The sequence below is a fragment of the Bos taurus genome, chromosome 14 (assembly GCF_002263795.3).
Source record: "Bos taurus isolate L1 Dominette 01449 registration number 42190680 breed Hereford chromosome 14, ARS-UCD2.0, whole genome shotgun sequence".
Taxonomy (NCBI): Eukaryota; Metazoa; Chordata; class Mammalia; order Artiodactyla; family Bovidae; genus Bos; species Bos taurus.
Window position 1 is genome coordinate 55,704,779 of NC_037341.1, and position 18,889 is coordinate 55,723,667.

At 39.7% G+C, this 18,889-nt stretch overlaps 1 long non-coding RNA gene across 4 annotated transcripts in view; it reads right to left on the reverse strand.

Moving 5' to 3' along the window:
- Positions 1-18,889, reverse strand: part of LOC112449528 (uncharacterized) — a 305,782-nt gene that overhangs the window by 194,581 nt on the left and 92,312 nt on the right. For 3 of the 4 annotated variants that reach the window (XR_009490520.1, XR_003038090.2, XR_003038089.2), the window contains 2 exons: positions 8,886-9,003; positions 1,563-7,569 (listed from right to left, as the gene is read on the reverse strand). This is a non-coding gene — a long non-coding RNA (uncharacterized lncRNA). Of the gene's footprint in view, positions 1-1,562; positions 7,570-8,885; positions 9,004-18,889 lie in introns of those variants that run through there. The other variant, XR_009490521.1, reaches the window with a different exon arrangement.

Sequence of the window (18,889 nt, forward strand, 5' to 3'; positions counted from 1 at the left end):
TTTGTCAGTTGCTTCATTTGCTATTATTTTCTCCCATTCTGAAGGCTGTCTTTTCACCTTGCTTTTAGTTTCCTTTGCTGTGCAGAAGCTTTTAATTTTAATTAGGTCCCATTTGTTTATTTTTGCTTTTATTTCCAATATTCTGGGAGGGGGGTCACAGAGAATCCAGGTGTGATTTATGTCAGAGAGTGTTTTGCCTATGTTCTCCTCTAGGAGTTTTATATTTTCTGGTCTTATGTTTAGATCTTTATTCCATTTTGAGTTTATTTTTGTGTATGGTGTTAGAAAATGTTCTAGTTTCATTGTTTTACAAGTGGTTGACCAGTTCTCCCAGCACCACTTGTTAAAGAGATTGTCTTTTCTCCATTGTATATTCTTGCTTCCTTTGAGGTGTCCATAAGATGAGGTGTCCATAGGTGCGTGGATTTATCTCTGGGGTTTCTATTTTGTTCCACTGATCTATATTTCTGCCTTTGTGCCAGTACCATACTGTCTTGATGACTGTGGCTTTGTAGTAGAGCCTGAAGTCAGGCAGGTTGATTCCTCCAGTTCCATTCTTCTTTCTCAAGATTGCTTTGGCTATTCGAGGTTTTTTGTATTTCCATACAAATTGTGAAATTATTTGTTCTAGCTCTGTGAAAAATACCATTGGTAGCTTGATAGGGATTGCACTGAATCTATTTCTCAAAAAAAAAAACCATACAGATGGCTAACAAACACATGAAAAGATGCTAAACATCACTCATTATCAAAGAAATGCAAATCAAAACCACAATGAAGTACCATTTCACACCAGTCAGAATGGCTGCGATCCAAAAGTCTACAAATAATAAATGCTGGAGAGAGTGTGGATAAGAGGGAACCCTCTTACACTGTTTGTGGTTATGCAAACTAGTACAGCCACTATGGAGAACAGTGTGGAGATTCCTTAAAAAACTGGAAATAGAACCGCCATATGACCCAGCAATCCCACTGCTGGGCATACACACTGAGGAAACCAGAAGGGAAAGAGACACGTGTACCCCAATGTTCATCGCAGCACTGTTTATAATAGCCAGGACATGGAAGCAACCTAGATGTCCATCAGCAGATGAATGGATAAGAAAGCTGTGGTACATACACACAATGGAGCATTACTCAGCCATTAAAAAGAATACATTTGAATCAGTTCTAATGAGGTGGATGAAACTGGAGCCTATTATACAGAGTGAAATAAGCCAGAAGGAAAAACACCAATACAGTATACTAATGCATATATATGGAATTTAGAAAGATGGTAACGATAACCCTGTATGCGAGACACCAAACGAGACACAGATGTATACAACAGTCTTTTGGACTCTGTGGGAGAAGGCGAGGGTGGGATGATATGGGAGAATGGCATTAAAACATGTATATTATCATATGTGAAACGAATTGCCAGTCCAGGTTTGATACATGATTTAGGGTGCTCAGGCCTGGTGCTAGGGCTGGTGCTCGCAGCTGGGGATGACCCAGAGGGATGGTATGGGGAGGGAGGTGGGAGGGGGGTTCAGGATGGGGAACACGTGTACACCTGTGGCGGATTCATGTTGATGTATGGCAAAACCAATACAATATTGTAGAGTAATTAGCCTCCAATTAAAATAAATAAGTTTATATTAAAAAATTAACAAACAACAGGCCCAAGATTCATTCAGAAGTTAACTATCTTTCTCTCCTAATAAAATTTCTTCTAATTAAATTTGCATGCAATTATAATACATTAAAATAGGCTTCAATTCATTGTTAACACAGTAGTCCCAGAACACTTTGAAAACACAAGTTCATTGATTTCCAATCCCACTCTTAGATACTTTCCTAGTTTTATTTTGTTTTTTTCTTTATTGAACAGCCTACAGAGTTTGCTCATCACAAGTTAATACAAATCTTCAATAAAGTAAAGGGCTTTACAAATCATGGGGCTACTTTAAGCTATATAAATATGTGAATATTAATTACAGAAGTGGATGGAAAGACAATTAAATATTATCACAATTTTTTTAAAAGTGATGTTTCTGAATGATTTATTTGTAAAGTTTGGTCTCATATATTTATTTTTTTCATTGAAGTATCATTTAATAGTGAAAACTGAAACCAATGCAAATCTCCACTAATAGATGGCAGCATAAATAAGACATGATATCTTCCCGTGCTGAAGAAACTAACGCAGCAGTTAAAATGAATGAGCTACCGAAAATAGGTTGCCTCATATTATACATAATATAATTCTTTTTGTATGCATTTTTAAAATTTTATTTTATTTTTAAACTTTACAATATTGTATTAGTTCTGCCAAATTTCGAAATGAATCCGCCACAGGTAAACCTGTGTTCCCCATCCTGAACCCTCCTCCCTCCTCCCTCCCCATACCCTCCCTCTGGGTCGTCCCAGTGCACCAGCCCCAAGCATCCAGTATATTTTATGAGATATTTATATTCTTGAGCTTCAGCGGTCACTGAGATGATACATTTATTTTGAGATTTATAAATCTCTGAGGCCTCTTAAAAAATGAAGAATTGAATATGAATGTCTATGAAACTTTTGCTAGCAGTTTGACCTTTTTACTTGCCCTTCATCTTACCATGGAATCATCAAAAAGCTGGAAGGTGAGGCACCACTACCTCTAAGCAACCCCACCTTCCTTCAAGCTGCGTTAGCTGCCTCCTCCATTCTCTTGGATTCCCTCTTTGAGGGGCCTCATCATGCTGCTGCCTCTGATCATTTGTTTACTTTTCTGTCATCCCCCAAAATAAGTCCTGGAGAGCAGAGAGCTTGCCTTTTTTATTTTTGTATTCATGACATCTAACATGCAGGGGATAAGCAGTGAATGTTTGTTAAATAATTATCTGAGTGGAAGAGAAGACACTGTGTGGTTTGTTCATATAGGACTAAAATCGTAAATGAGTGGACTTTAAATTCCCTTATCCAGAAATCTACAGAAGGTATCAGTCAGACCGACAAAAGATCAGAAGACAGATACACAGAGAGTGACTGGTTGAGACAGCTCTTAACCTGCTTTAACTACGTAAGAGGAATCTATCACAGCACTATGGAAACAGGGAAGAGATGAAATCATGGACTGAATGTGATGGAAAATGAAGGGGAAATGTATAGGCAAATACACGTGGGTGTGGGCTCATTCACTTCAGTCATGCCTGACTGTTTGCAACCCTATGGACTGTAGCCCAGCACGCTCCTCAGTCCATGGGGTTCTCTAGGCAAGAATACTTGAGTGGGTTGCTGTGACCTCCTCCAGGGGATCTTCCTGACCCAGGAATCAAACCCACGTCTCCTGTGTCTCCTGCACTGCAGACAGATTCTTTACCACTGAGCCACCGGGGAAGACCCAGGCAAATACATATGTAGAAGCAATAAAAACATCTATAACCATGTCTCCAGTCCAGTAAACTTAAAAGGAGGGACCATGAACTAAAAATCTGAAAGCATAGGTTTCAGTCCTCTTTTTCATTCACTGTTGTTACTAAGTCTCTTTTCTTCCAAGATATAGACAGACAAGCTAAGCTTCCCACGCATCAAACTTCCCATTGGTAATACAGTGAGATTTAACCAAAGTTAAATCTAAACCTTTCGAGAATTATAAGAATTTTCACTGCTAGAAGTCAATATTCCAGAAGGGGGCAGCATTTATTCATAATAGGGAAACCAAGAAACGGTTTTTATTTTAGTTAGTTTTCAAAGCAGTAAAGGTTGAGAAGTTGGATGAAAGGAACACTTATACTCTTTCTTGAATTTAGTGTGAGTACATAAGGATGTCAAGAGTAGGAAAGTGGGTGGACATCTGGTGTCTGTTCTGCTGTGTGGGCATTTAATAAGGAACAAGTCAAATAGTTCTGTGAGAAAGAAATCATCACTCTTATTCACTAATTCTTGAATCCTTGATGGTGAGTGCCATTTCTGGCACATATTTATTGCTTATTAAATAAATAATTGATGACAAAAATTTTAATGGAGATGGAATGGATTTGTTCCCAGGCAGAGAATGTGACAATCTGGGTCAAGAGGACCTGTTCAGTTCCTCAGGAACCCCATCACTTATATGACTTATATGAACTCCCCAAAAGTAGCCTTAATTGCTTTGTTCCAAAACTAAGCAAATGGGAGTGGGAGAGGAGCCTTAGAACACTTTTTCCACTTGCTTCTTGTTTCATATGAGAAAATAAAGCTTAGAGAAGGTGTTATTTTCCCAAAGTACTGCTGACTAGTCACAGAGCAGGGTCTAGAAGCAATTCTCTGTGGCCCTGTGTAGTGCTCTCTCTATGGGTTGACTACTCTTTTAGTAAAATTATCTCCAGCCACTCACTGTCTGTTGCAGCTTTTTTAAACAGACTTTATTTTTTTAGGGCAGTTTTAAATTCATAGAAAAGTTGAACTTAGAACTTAGAATTGAAAAAGAACTTAATTTAGTTCTTAGTTCATGCCTTTGATGATAAAAAGTCATGGCTAAAACTCAGGATCTATATTTTCTCTTATGTTATCTTCTAGGAGTTTTATAGTTTTTTACTTTACATTTAAGTCTATTATCCATTTTGTGTTAATTCTTGTAAAGGGTATAAACTCTCTGTTTATATTCATTTTTTTGCATGTGAGTGCCCAGGTGTGTCCAACTTTGTGACTCTATGAACTGTAGCCCACCAGGCTCCTCTGTGCATGGAATTCTCTAAGAGAAAATACTGGAGTAGGTAGCCATTCTCTTCTCTAGGGGATCTTCCTGACCCAGGGATTGAGCCTGGGTCTCCTGCATTGCAGGTGGGTTCTTTAGCATCTGAGTCACCGGGAAGCTCTGATTTTAGCAAAACTTGTTGAAAATACAATCTGTGCTACACCGTATTGTCTTTGCTCTTTTGTCAAAGATCAGTCACCTATATTTCTGTGGGCCTATTTCTGGGTTCTCCGTTTTGTTCCATTGATCTATCTTTCACCAATACCACACTATTTTGGTTTGTGTAGATTTATAGCAAGTCTTGAATTTGGGTAGTGTCATTCCTCCAACTTTGCTTTTCTTCATCAATATTGTGTTGGCTAATCTGGGTCTTTTGCCTACTGATATAAACTCTAGAGTCTGCAAAATAACTTTCTGGGTTTCTCATTGGGATTGCATGGAATCTACAGATCAAGTTAGAAAGAACCGATAACTTGATGATATTGAGTCTATCCATGAATGTAGGATATTCATTTAGGGCTTCCCTCATAGCTCAGTCAGTAAAGAATCTTTCTGCAGTGAAGGAGACCTGGGTTTGATTCCTAGGTCGGGAAGATCCCCTGGAGAAGGAAATGGCAACCCACTCCAGTATTCTTGCCTGGGGAATCCCATGAACAGAGGAGCCTGGCAGGCTACAGTCCATAGGGTTGCAAGAGTTGGAAACAACTACCACCATGAATATAGACCAACCCTTAATTTATAAATTTAGTTGATTTTTCTCATCAGTTTTGTATTTTGCCTCTAAAACTCTTGTGCATATTTTGTTAGATTTATACCTAAATATTCATTGAGGTTTCAATATAAAGGTTTTGTTTTTAATTTCAAATTTTACTTGTTCATTGCTGGGGATATAGGAAAGAAACTGACTTCTGTAAGTTAACTTTGTGTCCTGCAAACTTGCTATGATTGCTTATTAACTCCAGATAATTTTTGGTCAATTCTTTTGAATTTTCTACATGAATAATCAAGTCACCAGCAAACAAAGACATTTTATTTCCTCCATCCCAATTTGTATACCTTTTACTTCCTTTTGTATCTTAATGCAACTTTCTCAATTCATTCTCCCCTTTCCTTCCTCCCCTGTGCCCTCAGGTCCATTCTCTACATCTGTACCTCCTTTCCTTCCCTACAGAGAGGTTCATCTTAATGTATTAGCTAGAACTTTTAGTACAATGTTAAAATAAAGTGGTGACTTTTTTTTATTCAGTTGAATGAGTATTCAGTTCAGTCCAGTTGCTCAGTCGTGCCCGACTCTTTGCGACCCCATGGACTACAGCACGCCAGGCACCCCTGTAATCACCAGCTCCCAGAGTTTACTCAAATTCATGTGCATTGAGTCGGTGATGCCATCCCACCATCTCATGTTCTGTCGTCCCCTTCTCCTCCTGCCCCCAATCCCTCCCAGCATCAGGGCCTTTTCCAACGAGCCAGCTCTTCGCATCAGGCGGCCAAAGTATTGGAGTTTCAGCTTCAGCATCAGTCCTTCCAATGAACACCCAGGATTGATCTCCTTTAGGATGGACTGGTTGGATCTCCTTGCAGTCCAAGGGACTCTCAAGAGTCTTCTCCAACACCACAGTTCAAAAGCATCAATTATCTGGTGCTCAGCTTTCTTCACAGTCCAACTCTCACATCCATACAGGACCACATAACACACACATATACACATGCACATATCATATGTGGAGTAGAGCAGCTCTCCATTTCACATTTCCTAAAGTTGAAAGTCATGGCTTCTTGATCTTCATCTTTTGCAGATCTTTTCATAAAACAGGAATTGCATAATCTCAGATTGAATTGTTTTCTTTCAGTTAAATAAATTTATCCCCAATATAAAGGCCCTATATTATCCTTATTTTTTTCATTTTACCTCATACTGGTGAAATTTTGTCACATACTGGTATTTGGAAATCACTGGCAGAGGGGCAACTCAGTTAATGAGCTAAATAGAGAACAGGGAAAGGCTGACTCACCTCACCAAGGTGAGGAATGTTCCTGTATAGAAAAACACAAGAAATACCCATTCCAAAAAGGGCCATTTAGGATCAACATAGTATTTTAAGTGGTTAATAGGTGTTGTGCAGCAAAGCAGACAGGAGAGTGCTGGTCCAGGCACCCAGGCCTTTCTTTCTTTTGCAGAGATCATCCTTACAACCAGAATCGAAGGACCAATTTTTCACTTCTTTTTTAGTTATTTGTTTAATATAATTTTTCTCCAAACATATCTGAGGTATTATGGCCAATGCCATAGAACACTACGATTAACATTTGTGAATAAACGTTTGTTTTGAGAACATGACCACCCTCAGTGACTCTGTGGCTGAGTGTGACGTTCTGGGTATCTAAGGTACCATTCAGAGCAAGACCAGACCAAGTCCTTGCCCTTAAAGTCCTAATTTTCCGAGTTTATATACACACAGCACAGGCAGTATGAAAAACACAGAGCGTACCAAAGGGCTGGTTTGATGTCTGCTTTAATTCCCTAATAGAAGAAAAGAAAGGAAGGAAAGAGAATGGGGGTGGGTATGGGGAAGGAGGAAAGGAGAAAAAATGGAAAACAATAACGGTGGTTCCCAGAAAGAAGGACAACGGCCAGTGGGAGATTTATGGGAAGTGAAAGCCCTGATCCTGCCCAGATTGTCCGGGAACTTCTTCTTCTGGAGGGTGATTTGTTAACTGCTGTCTGGTCAGCATTTCCAGGGAGTCAATTTTGGACTCTAATCCTCACATTTAGAATCGCCAAACCCAAGCCAAGGTTGTCTTCCAGGCATAGGGCTTTATCGGATGAGGCTACTTCATGTATTGTATGGTAACTGGTGAATACTCCACTTTGTATTTAAGAATAGCGTCAAGACAGAAAAAAAAAAAAAAAAAGTGGCAATATTACCAAAGCTTGGAAAAGCACTATTTTAAAAACAATTCATTTCTTTCCAGCATAGATATGACTCTACATGACAATGAGTATGAAATGGTTCAATACTCAAACAGTCCTTTGAAAGTCACGAAGGACTTTCATGGATGCTTCAGAATAACCATCATGATACCAATAGTTCTGTTAATAAACCACTTTCAGTTTAATAATAATAGCAGCCAGCATATATTGAACTCTCCCCACATGCCAGCCACTGTATTAAATATTGATGTCACCTGCAGTATATTTAATCTCCACACTAGTCCAGAAAGATAATTAATATAATCATGTCCATTCTACAGATGAAGAAACTATGCCTTAGAAAGTTTAGTCACTTATTCAAAGTTAGTTTGATAATAAAGGTGGAACTATGATTTGAGCACAAACAGTCCAGTTGTAGAATCTCACATTTTAAGACCATTATATATTTCCTGCCATTCTAATAGCTACTTTTCTCACTCAAAGTCACTCTGAGCTTTAAAATCACATAGATATAGATTTAAATCCTGGTGTGTGACCCTAGAAAAGTCTTCTTGGAGTCTTACTTTTTTATTTGTAAAACAGATGTAATCATACCGCTCTGCAAGATTACTGTGAAAGTGAGAGGTAGTTCAGGTAGTCATTCAATATATGGAAAGTATTACCCCAGCATAGACAAGACACAGACCATTGTGATTAAAAGGGGAAAAAAGCATACAGAAAAACACGGAGCCCAGGTACTTAGGACCTATCTCCATGGCCAGGGATAACTGGTAGTAGCTCACGTTCAGAAATATTGAAGGTAATAATTTCCCTTTAAGCAATTCAATTGATAAAGTAAAAATTTAAGTATACTTGCAAAATAAGATTTCAGTAATAACATTTAAAGCAAATCAAACAAAAACAGGAAAGAGGAATAGATCCTGTACAAAGAAAACAAAATCTATACCATTAAAAAGATTATGCTCTGAGTCACACCAAAACAAATTAATTCATATAGTAAAGGAGGAATTGATATCTGAATCAGAACCCATCTGCCTGTCATACATAATGCAATATCCACAAAAGCAGGTTAAACCAGACACATTCCTTATCTTATGTTGTGGAGGAGTCATCTCTGTGACTATTGAATCAAATAAGCTCTAGGTTAAACGATCACTCTGGTAGAATCCTAGACAGAGTGGATTGGCAATCCACTGGCAATTGCCATCAAGAATCTGATGTGTGGTGTGGAAAAACAAATAGATAACGGACCTTAGAGAGGATCACATTGGCCGGGTCTCCAGCATTCTTGTGCTCTGCATTCTCTAAGTAATGTAATTTCCAGTCCAGTAGAAGTTCATAGCCTTTCCATTGTAGAAACACTAGAGATCTAAGATAAAAAGGAAAAAAGAATATTATAAAATGGAGAGTGGAAATGATAGCACAAATAGCAAAAGCACAAAAGAAAATAGTCTGAGAGAGGATCTGCTGTACTAGCGACAGAAATCTCCATGAGTACTTTGCTACTGTAAGTTGGAGTCTCTCATTCTGTGGTCCCTATCTTCACAGTGCACTGCAACAAAGAGGTAAAATTTATGAAAACAAAACCTTTTATTTTTTGGTAGCTTGCTTTGTGTACATAAATTTTGCAGAGAAAAGGTGAATTCAAAAACTTCAGTCAATTAAACCTGCAGTTGTAAGACTTGCTTAAGTTCTGCCTACTAAAACAAAATCAACAAACTTTTGCCGAGATCCTTCAAAAAGGCTTTCATTCATCAAATGTTACTATGTCTTTCAGAAACTAACTTTAAAGACAGCTGCTGCTGCTGCTGCTAAGTCGCTTCAGTCATGTCCGACTCCACATGACCCCATAGACAGCAGTGCACCAGGCTCCCCCATCCCTGAGATTTTCCAGGCAAGAACACTGGAGTGGGTTGCCATTTCCTTCTCCATAAAGACAGCATCAGTTCAGTCACTCAGTCATGTCCAACTCTTTGCAACCCCATAGACTACAGCATGCCAGGCCCCCTGTCCATCACCAACTCCTGGAGTTTACCTAAAGTCATGTCCACTGAGTCGGTGATGCCACCATCTCATCCTCTGTCGTCCCTTTCTTCTCCTGCCCTCAGTCTTTCCCAGCAGCAGGGTCTTTTCCAATGAGTCAGTTCTTCACATCATGTGGCCAAAGTATTGGAGTTTCAGCTTCAACATCAGTCTTTCCAATGAACACTTAGGACTGATCTCCTTTATAATGGACTGGTTGGATCTCCTTGCAGTCCAAGGGACTCTCAAGAGTCTTCTCCAACACCACAGCATAAATTCTTTGGCACTCAGCATTCTTTATAGTCCAACTCTCACATCCATACATGACTACTGGAAAAACCATAGCCTCGACTAGACAGACATCTGTTGGCAAAGTAATATCTCTGCTTTTTAATATGCTGTCCAGATTGGTCATAACTTGCCTTCTAAGGAGTAAGTGTCTTTTAATTTCATGGCTGCGGTCACCATCTGCAGTGATTTTGGAGCCCCCCAAAATAAAGTCAGCCACTGTTTCTACTGTTTCCCCATCTGTTTCCCACGAAGTGATGGGACCAGATGCCATGATCTCAGTTTTCTGAATGTTGAGCTTTAAGCCAACTTTTTCACTCTCCTCTTTTACTTTCATCAAGAGGCTCTTTAGTTCTTCTTCACTTTCTGCCATAAGGGTGGTGTCATCTGCATATCTGAGGTTATTGGTATTTCTCCTAGCAATCTTGATTCCAGCTTGTGATTCATCAGCCTGGCATTTTGCATAATGTACTCTGCATATAAGTTAAATAAGCAGGGTGACAATATACAGCCTTGACGTACTCCTTTTCCTATTTGGAACCAGTCTGTTCTTCCATGTCCAGTTCTAACTGTTACTTCCTGACCTGCATACAGATTTCTCAAGAGGCAGGTCAGGTGGCCTGGTATTCCCATCTCTTTCTTATTATATCCCATGCTACGGTGTTTTTAACCTGCTGTTATTACTTGAATACTTAGAAGGGCCTCAGTGGGTATTTGTTACACAGTAGAAAGGATTTTCTAGAGAGTTTTTAAACCTTTCATGATTTCATAGTTTAACATTTCATAATAATTAAGATCAAGCTCTGAGATCAGATGGATCTAACTCACTATCTGTGTCCTTCAGCAGGTGTTTGTAACTTCTTTAAGACTCAGATTTTTTTTTTTATTAAAAGAAATCTCAGTATATAATTACTTCTTCCATTGGGTGTTCACTTAGATTAAAAAGATAATTTATATAAAACTCATAGCTCAGAACCATGTCCATGGCTCTAAAATGCTAGAAACATTTGCTACTAACATTTTACACCTCATCTTAGGGAAATGATGTACACAATTCTTTAATCTGATCTTCTTTGCCATATGAAGTATTATACTAAACCTTTTTGTGATAGTGTCAAGTATTTGGTCATGGCAAAATGACATACTTTTTGACGGAGATTTGTATGACTCATCAACAAACAGACGGAAATTCCTCATTTTTCATGGTAGTTTATTGGTAGTAGGAGATGGATGTGTATTCTATAGCAGAGGCCAGAGCACAGAGACCAGGAGGGATAGAATAATATACTTACAGAATAAAAGGAAAGGCCCTGTTTTCTGATGCTGAGCCTCATAACACGTTTGATGGGCACATCACTGAAAAAGCTGGATCATCCATGATAACAGTAGTGGGAGGAAAAGGATGCACCGCCCCCCCCCCTTTTTTTTTTTTTTTTGGCAGGGGAGAGGCAAGGAAGAAGATAGAAAGAGGAGGAAGAAGCAGAAAACTTCACTATACACAAAATGGGGGTCAAGGTGAGCCTGCTGGGGGCAGTGTGGTACAATAGACGTCGCATGGGCTTTATAATGGGATAGATCTAAATCTGGTTTTCTAGCTGGGTTATTTGTTACGGAGGCTAAGTACCTATTGCTATTTAACAATCTGTGCACCTCTCACTTCATCTTTGTCATGGTAATAAAAATCATAATTATAAAATATATAAATATAAAAAATATGTCATCGGGATCTAGTGAAGACATAATGAAACAACATTGCTAGTTGAGTGCCCAATCCATTTTCTAGTCTTAGAAAATACTTCTCACTCACTCTGCAGGTAAGAAAGGCACAAAAATGCTTGCTGAAGCATTGTTTCTTATACTTTTTTACTCATTTCTCCCATAAGCATTCCTGGTAATTGTGGGAGATTTGTCTTGTGTCAATTTAGCTAAGCTGGGACATTTCCCAGAATCCACCTTTCCCTCATGCAATCAGCTCAAGCCCAGGCTCAGAAGGGCGAAGGAAAGCCTAGTTGGCTTCTGGAGCTGAGAAGGTTGGTGCAGACTAGGTACTGTTGCAGCTTCTGCCAGTGGTGCTGCCTCCTGGCTTCTTGGTTGGAGAGTGGCAGCAGCAAGGTGCTTAACTCCTCCAGATTCTATCAAATCTCCTGTTCCAAGTTCTCCAACTCTCAGCTCAGTTTTGTGTTTAGCAGTGTGACAAAGGGGCATCAGCTTCTCCTGAAGAAAACCCTTAGCATCAAAGTTTGAAACTTGGAGGCAATAAGGAACCAATACATGTTCCAGTTCATTCTCGAGGGTCCCAATTCAGACTTGGAGGTTGCTGTTTGGCCTTGTTGCATCTGCACAGGCAGCTGGCCTTTCCTCACTCCACAGCCATCTTCCCTTCCCAAACATCTGCCTGTGGTATCAGGATCCAGCATAGACTCAGACACTAAACCTCACATGCGTTGTTTCTTCTGTTTCAATAGTTACGTAAGGTTAAACCTTTATGATCAATGCCTATGTGTGTGCGTGTGTGTATATATATATATATACATATATATATATATATATATATATATATATGCCTGAACTTCCCAGGTGGCGCTAGTGGTAAAGAACCCCGCTGCCAATGCAGATGTGGGTTCAGTCCCTGGGTTGGGAAGATCTCCTGGAGGAGGAAATGGCAACCCACTCCACATTCTTGCCTGGAGAGTCCCGTGGACAGAGGAGCCTGGTGGGCTACAGTCCATAGGGTCACAGAGTCAGACACGGCTGAAGTGAGTTAGCACATATGTATATATACTTCAGTTCAGTTCAGTTCAGTCGCTCAGTCACGTCCGACTCTTTGCGACCCCATGAATCGCAGCACGCCAGGCCTCCCTGTCCATCACCAACTCCCGGAGTTCACTCAGATTCACAACCATCGAGTCAGTGATACCATCCAGCCATCTCATCCTCTGTCGTCCTCTTCTCCTCCTGCCCCCAATCCCTCCCAGCATCAGAGTCTTCTCCAATGAGTCAACTATTTGCATGAGTTGGCCAAAGTACTTACAGATACACATGTACTTATCCTGTTCATCTTATTTCTCTGATAATCTGATAAAAAGCTTAACTGATTCAGTGGGCTCTCTATGTTATGGACTGATAAAACCAATAAGTACAGATCCTGTATACAATTCTTAGAGGAAAAATCAGACATCACTCATAATATAAGAAATTACGAAGTTTCTATGGATTTGCCTACTCTGGACTATATAATATGTGACCTGTTATATCTGTTTTTTTCCCCACTTAGCATGCTTACTAAGTTTATCCACATTGCTGGTTGTCTCAGTACTTCAACTTTTATGGCTGAATAATATTCAGTCATATGGATATATCACATTTTGTTTATTCGTTTATCCACTGATGTACGTTTGGTTTGTTTTCAATTTTGGGAACTATATAGTTTCAAACAAGATAGTGATAATCACAAACATTGTGAACATATTAAATGCCACTGAAATACACACTTTAAAATTGTTAAGCTTGTATTGCATAAATTTCACTTCAATAAAAAATTTAAGGTTATGAAGTTATAATGTTTGATTTTCTTTAGTTTAAAATTTTTTTACATGTACACACATGTACATGTCCACAATGAAACTGAAGATACTCCATTGAAATTTATGGTTGCCAAACCAGTAAAAAGTATGTTCACTTAACTAGATATTTTCAGTGATAAGGTCAGATGTTTTCTACATTTGACTCCAATCTACTTTGTATATTATTCTTCGCTCTGCTGTTTTACTACAAACCTGCCATTGACTGGGTTCTTGACATGCACATAAAATCAATTAGCATTCAGCCTGTGAGAATAATTTTCTTAGTAGATTACTGCTTTCACCATTTAGCCAATAGAGAAATGTTTCTGTCCACACCATCCCACACTTATTTAGGAAAGCATTTGGTAACACTTATCAGCCTGCACATGCCAGCAATTAGATGTCAATAGAATTGCTATGTTCAATCCTTTGTATACAAGGAACATATTAACCAAAATTTCCAGTCCTCTCACAATTTTATGAACACATTAGTTTTTGTCCTTTTAGCATGGAGTGTCTTTAGAGACATATACAGGCCCACATCTGCCTCCAAGCAGTATGAAAGAAGATTTCAAGATTGAGGATATTCCAAGCCAGCTTTCTTTCTCTTATGTTTCAGGAGGTACAATAAAAAGTCAGTATTTTCCTTCAACTGCCAAGTCCACTTTCTTTTTTTGTTTGTTTTAATTCTTTCTTATTCTATCTAATACGACTATCATTGTTTTACAGAAATTCCTAGCCCCACCTCCGTCTGTTATCCCTCTCTTACACTATTCTCCAGTCACACTGGTTTACGTTTAGCTTCAGGAACATGTGAAACTCATCTCCATCTCAAGACCTTTAGAAATGCTCATTCTGCTTGAACATGCTGTCTCAACAAGGTCATTTTTTCATCATCCACATCTCTAATCATATGGTACCTTTCCCCAGTGGGCTCCCATAGCATATCAGCCTTTCAGTCACACTCTACCACACTACCCTATTTGTTTTTTATTTTATGTATTACATTACTATATTATAGCTTCCCAGTGGCTCAGTGGTCAAGAATCCACCTGCCAAAGTAGGAGACGCAAGACATACGGGTTTGATCCCTGGGTTGGGAAGGTCCCCTGGAGGAGGAAATGGCAACCCACTCCAATATTCTTGCTGGGAGAATACCATGGAGAGAGGAGCCTTTGGGCTACAGTCCACAGGGTCACAAAGAGTTGAACACATCTGAGCATCTGAGGCCAGCACATCACTGTATCATATTGTTAACATAGTGGAGGCTCTGCCTGTCTGGTTGACAGCTGTTTTCCCAGAGTTTTGAACAATGCTGGAGCAGTTAGGAGATGTAAAGTAACTATCTTGACTGACTAATAAACTAACAGGTTTATTAGTTTATTAACTAATAATAAACTAATCATGCTAATAAATGTAAATTTGCAATATGATTCACAGTGGTACCATCAAGGTAACACAAGACACTGAAAAAGATTGGGTATTTATACATATATACATGCATGTATGTATGTATGCTGGTTAGGGGGTTTTGAGGTGGTGAAAGGAGCAGGTTATAAGTTCAGTTTTGATATTTTCATTTTGAAGTATCATTAATATCCCAAGAAGTGATATCAAATAAGTAAATTTTTGGATTCAGGTCAGATCAGTTGCTCAGTTGTGTCCGACTCTTTGTGACCCCATGAATAGCAGCACGCCAGGCCTCCCTGTCCATCACCATCTCCTGGAGTTCACTGAGACTCACGTCCATCGAGTCAGTGATGCCATCCAGCCATCTCATCCTCTGTCGTCCCCTTCTCCTCTTGCCCCCAATCCCTCCCAGCATCAGAGTCTTTTCCAATGAGTCAACTCTTCGCATGAGGTGGCCAAAGTACTGCAGTTTCAGCTTTAGCATCATTCCTTCCAAAGAACACCCAGGGCTGATCTCCTTCAGAATGGACTGGCTGGATCTCCTTGCAGTCCAAGGGACTCTCAAGAGTCTTCTCCAACACCACAGTTCAAAAGCATCAATTCTTCAGTGCTCAGCCGTCTTCACAGTCCAACTCTCACATCCATATGTGACCACAGAAAAAACCATAGCCTTGACTAGACGAACCTTTGTTGGCAAAGTAATGTCTCTGCTTTTGAATATGCTATCTAGGTTGGTCATAACTTTCCTTCCAAGGAGTAAGCGTCTTTTAATTTCATGGCTGCAGTCACCATCTGTAGTGATTTTGGAGCCCAGAAAAATAAAGTCTGACACTGTTTCCACTGTTTTCCCATCTATTTCCCATGAAGTGATGGGACTGGATGCCATGATCTTCGTTTTCTGAATGTTGAGCTGACCAAACTTAAAAATTAAAAGTGTGGTATAGTGATGATTCATGAGACATCTGCTCCTCAGTGCTTATTAAATGTGGGCATGGATAAGATCATCCAGGAATAGCAAGAAGAATAGAAAGAGAGGAATGCAAGTAAGAATGGATAACAATTGAAAGCAAACAGAACAAGAGTTGTCAGTGAGAGGGGAGGATAACCATGAAGGTGTGGCACCCTGAAGAAGAGTGTAGTTTTAGGCTGAGTATGTCTTAAGAAAATCCACATGCTGAAGTCCTAATCCCCAGTGTAATGATATTTGGAGGTGGGGCCTTGGGAAGTAATCAGATTTAGATGAGGTCATGAAGGTGGAGTATCAGATGAGATTAGTGCTCTTATAAGATGAGAAAGAGACACCAGAACTTTTCTTTTTCTCCCCTGAATTTGAACAAAGAAGAGGTTATGTGAAGACACAGTGAGATTTGTTGTTGTTCGGTCTCTAAGGCATGTCCAATTCTTTGCGACCCCATGGACTGCAGCACGCCAGGCTTCCTTGTCCTTCACTATCTCCTGGAGTTTTCTCAACTCATGTCCACCGAGTCAGTGATGCCATCCAACATCTTACCCTCTGTCACCCCCTTCTCCTCTTGCCCTCAATCTTTCCCAGCATCAGATCTTTCCAATGACTTGGCTCTTCATATCAGGTGGCCAAAGTATTGGAACTTCAGCTTCAGAAGCAGTCCTTCAAATGAATATCCAGGACTGATTTTCTTTAGGATTGACTGGTTTGATCTCCCTGCTGTCCAAGGGACATTCAAGAGTCTTTTCCAGCACCACAACTCAAGAGCATCAATTCTTCGGTGCTCAGCTGTCTTTATGGTCCAACTTTCACATCCATACATGATTACTAGAAAAACCATAGCTTTGATTATACAAAACTTTGTCACCAAAGTGATGTTTCTGCTTTTTAATATGCTAAATTTGTCATAACTTTTCTTCCAAGGAGCAAGCATCTTTTAATTTCATGGCTGCAGTCACCATCCACAGTGATTGTGGGGCCTAAGAAAATAAAAGCTGTCAGCTTCCAATGTTTCCCCATTTATTTGCCATGAAGTGTTGGGACCAGATGCTATGATCTTAGTTTTTTGAATGTTGAGTTTTAAGCTAGCCTTTTCACTCTCCTCTTTTACTTTCATCTAGAGGCTTTTTAGTTCCTCTTTGCTTTCAGCCATTAGAGTGGTATCATCTGCATATTTGAGGTTGTTGATATTTGTCCTGGCAACCTTGATCCCAGCTTGTGATTCATCCAGTCCGGGATTTTGCATGATGTACTATGCATGTAAGTTAAATAAGCAGGGTGACAACATACAGCCTTGACATACTCCTTTCCCAATTTGAAAGCAGTCTGTTGTCCCATGTTCAGTTCTAACTATTGCTTCTTGACCTGCATACAGGTTTCTCAGGAGAAAGTAAGGTGTTCTGGTATTCCCATCTCTTCAAGAATTTTCCACAGTTTGCTGTGATCCACACAGTCATAGGTTTCAATATAGTCAATGACACAGAAGCAGATGTTTTTCTGGAATTCCTTTGCTTTCTCTATGATCTAATGAATGTTGGCAATTTGATCTCTGGTTCCTCTGCCTTTTCTAAACCCAGCTTGTACATCTGGAAGTTCTCGGTTCACATACTGCTAAAACCTAGCTTGAAGGATTTTGAATAATACCTTGCTAGCTTATGAACTATGTAGTTCAAACATTCTTTGGCATATGCAATTGTATGTTTGAACATTCTTTTGCATTGCCCTTCTTTAGGATTGGGATGAAAACTGACCTTTTCCAGTCCTGTGGCCACTGCTGAGCTTAACAAATTTGCTAACATATTAAGGGCAGCACTTTAACAGCATCACCATTTAGGATTTGAAATAGCTCCACTGGGGGCTTCCCTGGTAACTCAGCTGGTAAAGAACCTGCCTGCAATATAACAGACCCTGGTTTGATTCCTGGGTTGGGAAGATCCCCTGGAGAAGGGATATACTACCCACTCCAGTATTCTTGGGTTTCCCTGGTGGCTCAGCTGGTAAAGAATCCACCTGCAAGGTGAGAAACCTGGGTTTGATCCCTGGGTTGGGCAGATTCCCTGGAGGAGGGCATGGCAACCCACTTCTGTATTGCCTGGAGAATCCCCATGGAGACAGGAGTCTGGAGGGCTATGGTCTATGGGGACACAAAGAGTTGGACAGGACTGAGTGACTAAGCACAGCACAATAGCTCCACTGGACTTCTGTCACCTCCACTAGCTTTGTTCATAGTAATGCTTTCCTAAGGCCCACTTCACTTTACAGTCCAAGATGCATGGCTCTAGGTGAGTGACCACACAATCATGTTTTATCTGGGTCATCAGACCTTTTTGTATAGTTCTTTTGTGTATTCTTGCCACCTCTTCTTAATCTCTTCTGCTTCGGTTAGATCCTTGCCATTTTTGTCCTTTATTGTGCCTGTATTTGCATGAAATGTTCCTTTGGTATCTCCAGTTTTCTTGAAGAGATCTCCAGTCTTTTCCATTCTACTGCTTTCCTCCTTTTCTTTGCATTGTTCACTTAAGAAGGCTTTCTTAAGTCTCCTTGCAGTTCTCTGGAACACTGCATTCAGCTGGGTATATCTTTCCCTTTCACCTCTCTTCTTTTCTTAGCTACTTGTAAGGCTTCCTCAGACAACCACTTTGCCCTCTTGCATTTTTTTTTCCTTGGGATATTTTTTTTCATCACCTCCTGTACAATGTTACATGCCTCTGTCCACAGTTCTTCAGGCAATCTACAAGACTACCAGATATACTAGTCAAGAGATCTAGTCTCTTGAATCTATTCCTTTCCTTTACTGTATAATCATAACAGATATGATTTAGGTCATACCTTAGTGGCCTAATGGTTTTCCATATTTTCTTCAATTTCAGCCTGAATTTTGCAGTAAGGTGATCATGATCTGAGCCATAGTCAGCTCCAGGTGTTATTTTTGCTGATTGCATCTTCATCTTTGGCTGCAAAGAATATAATCAACCTGATTTTGGTACTGACCATCTGATGATTATGAC